Here is a 9838-nt window from a genome sequence, read left to right as displayed (position 1 = left end):
ACCACCAGTCCCGTTAGTCGCCTCTTACGACAAGCACAGTCGCCTTTTATGGCAAGTATGGGTTGCTGAAGGCCTATTCTACCTCGGGTCCTTCACGTGTCTCTTCCAGACAGAGGGATAATGTAATGATATCGACCAACGGGAGGAAGTTTGGTTAGTCGTCCATAATGTCGTGTAGAAACCTAATTTCTAATGCCTGTCCAATAACAGACACAAGACACCTTGTAAGTAAGAAAACTGTCACATTCAAATAAGAAATCCCTACCAAACAGTTCATTCAGTCTCATAATTATGTAAGGATCCTATTGTATCCTAAGGATCTTGTCCTTACTTCCATTCGTTATCGAGCACACATTATTACTGTCACTGTTTTGGCTGTCAAATATCATCCATATGAACATATCCACTCTGTATTCTATTTCAGTTGCACCTTGTGCGCGGAAATAACTGGTATATTTCAAAGCTTTTGAGATCTCTTTCACAATACACTTTACAGACGTAAACATGCCGTTTTTCCCATGGAGGTGTTTGAGAAAAACTCGGCAACTGATATACGACGTATTGGTGAAGGCAAACGGAAACGTTTGCCATGTCAACAGTTAGAAGTATGAACTCTTACAACAGCAGTTGTACAGAATGATTAAGAAGTCAGCTATTTCAGATGTTTTGTTGGATGTCGTCTTACGAGAGAAAAAACAGTACTTGGGATGTTAACGTGACTATTATGTCGTGTAAACACTGAATTGAGTAGAGTAGTACGTCAACAAACACTGAATTGAGTAGAGTAGTACGTCAACAAACACTGAATTGAGTTGACTAGTATGTCAACAAACACTGAATTGAGTAGACCAGTATGTCAACAAACACTGAATTGAGTTGACTAGTATGTCAACAAACGCTGAATTGAGTTGACTAGCATCTTAACAAACACTGAATTGAGTTGACTTCTATGAACAACAAACACTGAATTGAGTTGACTAGAATGCCAACAAACACTGAATTGAGTAGACTAGAATGCCAACAAACACTGAATTGAGTAGACTGTTATGTCAACAAACACTGAAACGAGTAGACTAGACTGTCAACAAACACTGCATTGAGTAGACTGTTATGTGAACAAACACTGAATTGAGTTGACCAGTATCTTAACAAACACTGAATTGAGTTGACTAGAATGCCAACTAACACTGAATTGAGTAGACTGGTATGTCAACAAACACTGAATTGAGTAGACTAGAATCCCAACTGTTATAACACTGGTTTATGATAAACATTGTTACTCAGCGAAGTCGAGTGTTTATCAACACAGGTCAGGAATCTGTAAACACGATGCTTATCTTGTTTACAGACGCACGTTTCCCTGACGTCACTACTACAGCAGTAAGCGTGAATGGTTATTGCATTATTCACGATACCATCTGGTTTATGGTAAACACTGGTACTTCATGGGAAATGTTCCTAACTGTTCTAGCAATGGATAGAAATGTTCTCTTTTTACGTTCAAAATGAGCCTGTACATTCTTTATGAAGGGTGGCATTCTACAAAATTACAATATTCTGAAAAATGTAAGAAATATGAGATTTAGAAATGAGAATATTTCTATTCATTCCTGCAACGGTTAGGAACATTTCCCATTAAGTACCAATGTTTACCATCAACCAGTGTTATAACTACCCCTCAGGAAATGATGAAAACTCCATTGTCGTAAAGACCAGTAAACCGTTTTGAGTGCCTAGAATGTCACCTCGATGGCTATCTGGTAATTATTGACAGTGGCTGTTGCATTCCTTTGGTTCTAGACATGTATGCCATTCTAGTGATAATATGTTCACTGTCACTCTGAGAATACGGATTTACGAGGGCCCGTTTCCGCTTGTATTATCTACATAGCACACTGAATTCCGGTTTTCCATTCACCAATTGGTTGTGCAATGTTAAAAAAAATTGCATTTATGACTAGTCAAAATTGGAGCATCAGTTCTGAAAACGGTTGGTTAGTTGTCATTGTGGGTCTGGTTATATATCCGGGGAACCTATGTGGAAATCCAAAATTATGGCGTTGTAACCAAATTGACGTTATAACAAACAGTATTATAACCAGGTACACTGTCTATGTTTATGTTTCTGGTGTGACATTGCTTGGAACCTGTTCCAAGAGATTCGCACAAAATTAACCTAGTTGTATGTGTATCCCAGAACCCTTCAGTCTATGGATTGTTATACCTTAAAACAAAATCTGGACCTTGACGAATTAACGCGTGTAAACATTCAAAAAGGGTGGAAAATCTACTCCAGAACACACCCAAACATACACATACCCCTAAATAAGTACTAGAATCTTAAACTCCATTTCACCCCTGATTTCACCTGTGGATGAAAGGGTTGTGTTATCTTTCACCATATCATCTTCCAACTGGAAATGCACCTAATCTAAATCTCTTGCCCACAAATACTACATCATTTCTACTATTAACTTAGTGTTGAATTTGAATTAAACGTTCCGTCAGGGACGGTATACTGCTGACTGTACGCCCCATATCTGAATCCTGTTTTTGTATATTTGGAAATTCTAAATATTTATAAATCTTTCTTAAATGTGTTAGATGTGTTCCTAAATGTAATCAAGTAATCAACAATCACATCATGTTAACACAAAGTGGAGAATTATGACTAACATAAATCTCTTGTCTTTGCCATGGCTATCACAGAACGATCCTGTGCCTCAGTGAAGTCGAGTGTTTATCAACACAGGTCAGGAATCTGTAAACACGATGCTTATCTTGTTTACAGACGCACGTTTCCCTGACGTCACTACTACAGCAGTAAGCGTGAATGGTTATTGCATTATTCACGATACCATCCTCCTTCCACTGTGTTGTGCTGTTATCGCGATTATACTATGGTAGGTGTTGTGCTGCATCTGATGATATCGTTATCAGGTGTCGGTCACAGTGTTGTCCTGTATCGTGTTCAGAGGTCATAAAAAGGGCGGTGCGCTCATGTTTCAGCTCACATATAAATCATTAAATCTGTTCTGTGATCGCGTTATCATAGGATAGAAGCACCACGCTCCAGTATCCACGGATTTACAACATATTTAAAAACCGTGTTGTTCTGTTATGGGGAATCGTGCAGCTTGTTATGTCTGCAGGTCGTGGGACTTATTAGATGAATCAAATGACAAGGTAATGCTTTAGTTCATTAACTCATAGTCAGTTCTGCCATCACTGTCTTAGGAATACAACAAACAAATTTACATTATGATGGTGTCCAAACGCAGAATTCGTTACTTTTCACGGTGCAAACTGGAAAAAAATCGTTACTTTCTCAGTGCAAACTGCAAAATTAGCACATGTTCGCAATAGAACCTTTCGCAGCCCGAAGTCACATTTTATACCTTGTTGAGTATAAATAACGTCAATGCCAGAAACATATCGTCATTCTCTTAATTGACATCACTGGTGCTACAATTAACCCCAGCCAGTGCAGTTGGGACTGGCTACGTCACGAGATCTTTCAATGTCCGTGAGTTCGATGTGCAAGGTTGTCGGTGGGCGGTTAGCTCGATGTACGTCAGCTGCAAGGAAAGTGCCAAAACTCTCTTAAAGTTTCAGTTTCAGAACAATTACTGTAAAGTCGGAGATGATGGAAGTGGGGGTGCTATTGTTAGTACGGAGTTTCAAATTAAACGAAATGTCAACCAAACATCTGTCAGTATAAGGTCAACCAAACATCTGTCAAGATAAGGTCAACCAAACATCTGTCAGTATAAGGTCAACCAAACATCTGTCAATCTAAGGTCAACCAAACATCTGTTAGTATAAGGATCCGGAGTGAAACCATCAAACAATATTGCAGTTCATGACAAATAGCAACTGTATTATAACATTGCGAACGAATGACAATCTAAGAGTGGTAAGGAAATTGTCTCTTCAGTCTTCAGCCAATTGCAAAGTGAAATAAGACTTTATAGGTTGAATACTTGCAATGGACTGATGCTGAAGATATAGGTTTGCCTCGCTTTACAAACACATGGCCAGAACGCCCGGCAATATATTTTCGTTCACGTGTGAGAAATAACACAAGTGTAATTTGGTATAATGGTAAAACTTGTAATTGCTAACGCACTTAAAACATTCTATTTAGGAAACTCAATAAAAACATTAGACGCAAATGTCAACATTTTGAACATGGAAGGGCACATGTGGCTCCATTATGTACTGAGCTAAACAAAATTGCTTTTCTATACTAAACACCAGTACCCATATTTCATTTTTAACGTTCTTACATCCCAGTTTCTAGTTTGAACTTCGACCCCTTTCCTGATTTATTAGTTTTACAACTGTTGTATTATCAGTTGGAAGATAAGCAAAACAAAAATAAAACCTCAACATATCGTTCTACCCAATTAAAGAATTCGTATAAAAAAACAGTATATACCTTGGCTCTAAAGCGCCCACCTTGAGTCACATCACCAGTTTTATTTCATTTGAAAATTTGCCAAAGAGGAATTACAAAACATGCAATTTTGATAGCTGTTTTCAAGATGTTTGCCCTTTGATTCATAGTCTGTCAAGGTAAAGTAAATTCTCCCAAATGTCCTTTCATTGTCTGTTAAGGAATTCGATTTCTGTCTTAATTATCGAAGTGCTGTGTGACCCTTTGAAGTATGCATCTAGCTGTATAGGGTGGGCCAGTGATGTGTCAGATGCAGTGATAGCTGACGTCATACGCTGAAGTTTCTTCTGAAGTTTGCTGAAAGCAGTTAAACTATTATATTGATCTTCCCTCTCCCGTGTTCTGGGAAGATGATAAATAGTTTGATTTATTTAGCGGCGTTGTCTTTATCAAAGAAACAGTGGCCTATTGTAGCCAGATGCAAAAGTACCAGTGTTTTTTTTAATCATATGGTATGTTCATTCGCTATACCGCCGGGACAAACCGTTTATCTTCTCTTCAATATCTGATGGTTCTCCAAGACGAAAATCGTTTTCCTAGGTTCGGCTTTTGGGTTAATCTGACCTCACACATTTATCTTAACTAGAATGTTTTCTTTCGCTCCTCATTTTAGACTAATCTATTTTAATCATTCTGTTAGAGATTGGGAAGTTCACTTAGCGTGTGTGTGCACCACTTTTTCCGATCAGTAGATTAACAATGACCAGAAGAGATTGACTGGTCGTTTGTCCATGATGGTATTGTCTGGAACATAAAATACTTTTGGTGTTTGTGCAATTTAATGAAATTGTATTCACACCATACCCTTCAAACCACGCACTGGACTTTAGACAGAAATAGATGCTTTCAGAAGCATCACTCGAGAATATTTTAGGATTATCTTTTCACAGCTCTTTCGATGCACATACGCTTCTTAAATTTTATACCTCTTTTGTGTTGTTTGGTGTCGTAAAAGTGACCTGATGTAGGTGAAGTTAATCAGGGCTTTTGTTGAAGATTACTATACTTCCACTGGGACGTATATACTCTCTGCATGACTCTATGTACTTATGAAGGTCTATAGCGCTAGGCCACTGAGATACCGAATGTCAGTATAACATGAAAATCCCCGACTCTGAGAACGCCAATCACTGTTTAATCCTCTTGGTGCTGAGGGTAAGGCTGGGAAACAACAAGTACCCGATTTTAACGTTGTTTGGTATGACGCAACAGACATTCAGTCCACCTGACCGTGAAACGACCACGGGCGGTAACAGCAACCCCGGCCACGATTTCTTTAGGTGAGATTATTCTATTTAGCTGAGAGAGACAGTGGGATAGCCTAATTGTTAAAGTGTTCAATTGTCACGCCGAAGATCCTGGTTCGATTCCCTATATGGGTACAACGCGTGAACCCATTACATGATATTGCTGGAGTATTTGTGAAAAAAAGCGGCGTAAAACTAAAATTACTTACCCAATTATTCAGCTAAACTGATCTCCATGGATCTGTCCGTCGATCTGTTTTTGTGGGGTTTTTTTAAAGTGATCTCAGGAAATGTTTATGACTTCACAAGTCTTTCTGATCATGAGACACCCTGGTTGGGACTGATGCGGTCACTCTTTCGGCGATTTCTGGACACTGCTAACGCCTGGGTGTTCGACTGAAGCATGCTAATGACTAGAGATATGGTAACGCTGTCCCACATGATGTCTGCAGACAAGATGCCTTGTCTGATGAACAGTGTAACTACAGTGATCTCATCCTTGCGTGAAGTCTCGTTCACTGCCTTAGCACCGTTAATATTACACTATAACTTGCATGTACACGTACCTGGGGGTGTGCGTGTGTGTATTTCCCAAATAAATACTGCTAGCCCACCCACTGAGATAGCATGTCGACGTTTTCTCTGGACACCCTACTGAGACACGGTATCCTCTTCACTTCATACTAAACGCCGGGCAGGGTAACAAGTGTTTCTCAGTATTTCCCCAGGGAGCAATTACATGCATAAAAGTCAGTCGTAGTCACGTGACTAACCGGAACTGTGCTATATTTACACTTCTTACAGTAAATGTGCAGTATCGTTTGAATGAAGTGAAGTGTGCATTAATTCTGATCTTTTATTACATTTTTTCCAAAATGCGGCAAACGAGTCTTCTGGAACAAAGTCAATCTTTTGACCTATCTGATGTCTTGTATTATATCTGGTCAGTGCGACAAACAAACAAAACAAAACGAACCGTCACCGTCAGTAATAGAAGATCCATGACACGGAGACGTGAATGTCAATGCCAGAGGCCGCAAACCGCTTCGGATGAACTTGGTGAGGCGCTGCAAGAAAATGGGAGTCCGTAAATTGTCATTACTCATTCATGCGCACAATTTCTCGTCGAGGGTGTTGATGATTTTTAAGGTGGCGGGGAACCTATTGCGTTCACACCTCACATACCCTAGCCATAAATCATGAATAGTCCCGAAATACTGATATCTCTGACAGTTTTGGATATTTTTATGATTATATAATTCACATTCTTTTGGCATGACTAGTTCCGACTGTGGTTACATTGAACTAGTCGTCTATTAATACTGAAAGTACAATTTTGCAATTTCCCAAACTTATAAACAGTATTTCTAGGAGGGACACTGCACATTGCATACGCTTTGTTGGGTCCGCCCATGATTCTGCGGGGAATTGTGACGAGTCAAAGACACTAGTTCTTTGAAGTACTACAGCGGAATTTGCCATCGTTTTAATGATTCTTAAATCTTTTGTAATTGAAATGCTACATGTTAGACGATTCAAAAGTTTATAACTGTCTTTGATGAATCAACTTGCGTGATCAAAAGATGTAAAGCTAATTTATTTATGACGTTACTGAATCTGCCATTGTTTGTCTCAATTTCATAGAAACGACATTTTATGCACGCATAGCTTCCATTTGCACGCACGAAGAAATGATGCTGAAATAGAATTAATTAAGATCTTTAACTTCAAACGTTACTTCCTTCCAACAAGGAACCTCGGTGAAAGAAGGATTTAAAGACACAACAGTGAGTTGGAGAAGTCTGTGCTCAAAGACGAGAAATCGACATTTTGGAGTTTGTCTTGACATGTTATTTTCAAGAAACACGTGGCAAAATTCTTCAGACAAAATGAGCATTTCAAGGTTCTAGGTTGGAAATATATGTCATAGGTTTTCTGAAATTTCATGTTTAAATATTTCGAAACTTGAAGTAACAGCTAAGACCGTCGTGTGTTTTTTGGTTGGTTGGTTGGTTGGTTGGCTGCGTGTTTGCTTTGTTGCCTGGAATATTGTTGTGCAATGACTGTGAGTACTGTAAGGACTGTAAGGACAGTAAGTACTGCAAGGGCTGAAAGTACTGTAAGGACTGTGAGTACTGTAAGTACTGTAAGGACTGTAACGACTGTAACGACTGTAACGACTGTAAGTACTGTAAGGACTATAAGGACTGTAAGGACTGTAAGTACTGTAAGGACTGTAAGTGCTGTAAGTGCTGTAAGTGCTGTAAGGACTGTAAGCACTGTAAGTACTGTAAGGGCTGAAAGTACTGTAAGGACTGTGAGTACTGTAAGTACTGTAAGGAATGTGAGTACTGTAAGGACTGTAAGGACTGTAACGACTGTAAGTACTGTAAGGACTGTAAGTACTGTAAGGAGTGTAAGCACTGTAAGTACTGTAAGGACTGTAAGTACTGTAAGTACTGTAACGACTGTAGGTACTGCAAGGACTGTAACGACTGTAAGAACTGTAAGGACTGTAAGGACTGTAAGTACTGTAAGGACTGTAACGACTGTAAGTACTGTAAGGACTGTAAGTGCTGTAAGGACTGTAAGGACTGTAAGTACTGTAAGGGCTGAAAGTACTGTAAGGACTGTGAGTACTGTAAGTACTGTGAGTACTGTGAGTACTGTAAGTACTGTAAGGACTGTAAGTACTGTAAGGACTGTAAGGACTGTAAGGACTGTGAGTACTGTAAGGACTGTAAGGACTGTAACGACTGTAAGTACTGTAAGGACTGTAAAGACTGTAAGGACTGTAAGTACTGTAAGTACTGTAAGGACTGTAAGTGCTGTAAGTGCTGTAAGGACTGTAAGCACTGTAAGTACTGTAAGGGCTGAAAGTACTGTAAGGACTGTGAGTACTGTAAGGAATGTGAGTACTGTAAGGACTGTAACGACTGTAAGTACTGTAAGGACTGTAAGTACTGTAAGGAGTGTAAGTACTGTAAGTACTGTAACGACTGTAGGTACTGTAAGGACTGTAAGGACTGTAAGAACTGTAAGGACTGTAAGGACTGTAAGTGCTGTAAGGACTGTAACGACTGTAAGTACTGTAAGGACTGTAACGACTGTGAGTACTGTAAGTACTGTAAGGACTGTAAGGACTGTAAGAACTGTAAGGACTGTAAGGACTGTAAGTACTGTAAGGACTGTAACGACTGTAAGCACTGTAAGGACTGTAAGTACTGTAAGGACTGTAACGACTGTAAGTGCTGTAAGGACTGTAACGACTGTGAGTACTGTAAGTACTGTAAGGACTGTAACGACTGTAAGTACTGTAAGGACTGTAAGTACTGTAAGGACTGTAACGACTGTAAGTACTGTAAGGACTGTAAGTACTGTAAGGAGTGTAAGCACTGTAAGCACTGTAAGTACTGTAACGACTGTAAGTACTGTAAGGACTGTAAGTACTGTAAGGACTGTAACGACTGCAAGTACTGTAAGGACTGTAAGTACTGTAAGGAGTGTAAGCACTGTAAGCACTGTAAGTACTGTAACGACTGTAAGTACTGTAAGGACTGTAACGACTGTAAGTACTGTAAGGACTGTAAGTACTGTAAGTACTGTAAGGACTGTAACGACTGTGAGTACTGTAAGTACTGTAAGGACTGTAACGACTGTAAGTACTGTAAGGACAGTAACGACTGCAACGACTGTAAGTACTGTAAGGACTGTAAGGTCTGTGAGTACTGTAAGTACTGTAAGGACTGTAAGTACTGTAAGGACTGTGAGTACTGTAAGGACTGTAAGTAATCGAGTCTGGACATACAACCACCCATGCAATGACACGCAATAAAGTTAGTCAGTGAGCTTTACGACACTAATCTGTTTGGTAGCCGTTGGCAACGAGAACCGGTTGCAGTGGATCAAAATAAATCTGAACCTACACTGGGTGATATCACCAGCAGTAAACATTGATGTGTAACTTCCGTTTTTAACAACAAACAACTACATTAAAACAACATAAACAGACTCTTGCCTGCCTGTATTGATTGTTAGGTAAATTATTAGATGGCTGATCGATATTTGAATCTGTTGTGTCCAAAATATCACTATTATATCAATTTTCACTTATGTGTTGCTCTTGCCTTTG

This window comes from Haliotis asinina, chromosome 8, assembly GCF_037392515.1.
Source record: "Haliotis asinina isolate JCU_RB_2024 chromosome 8, JCU_Hal_asi_v2, whole genome shotgun sequence".
NCBI classification, from domain to species: domain Eukaryota; kingdom Metazoa; phylum Mollusca; class Gastropoda; order Lepetellida; family Haliotidae; genus Haliotis; species Haliotis asinina.
This window is presented reverse-complemented; position numbering follows the sequence as displayed.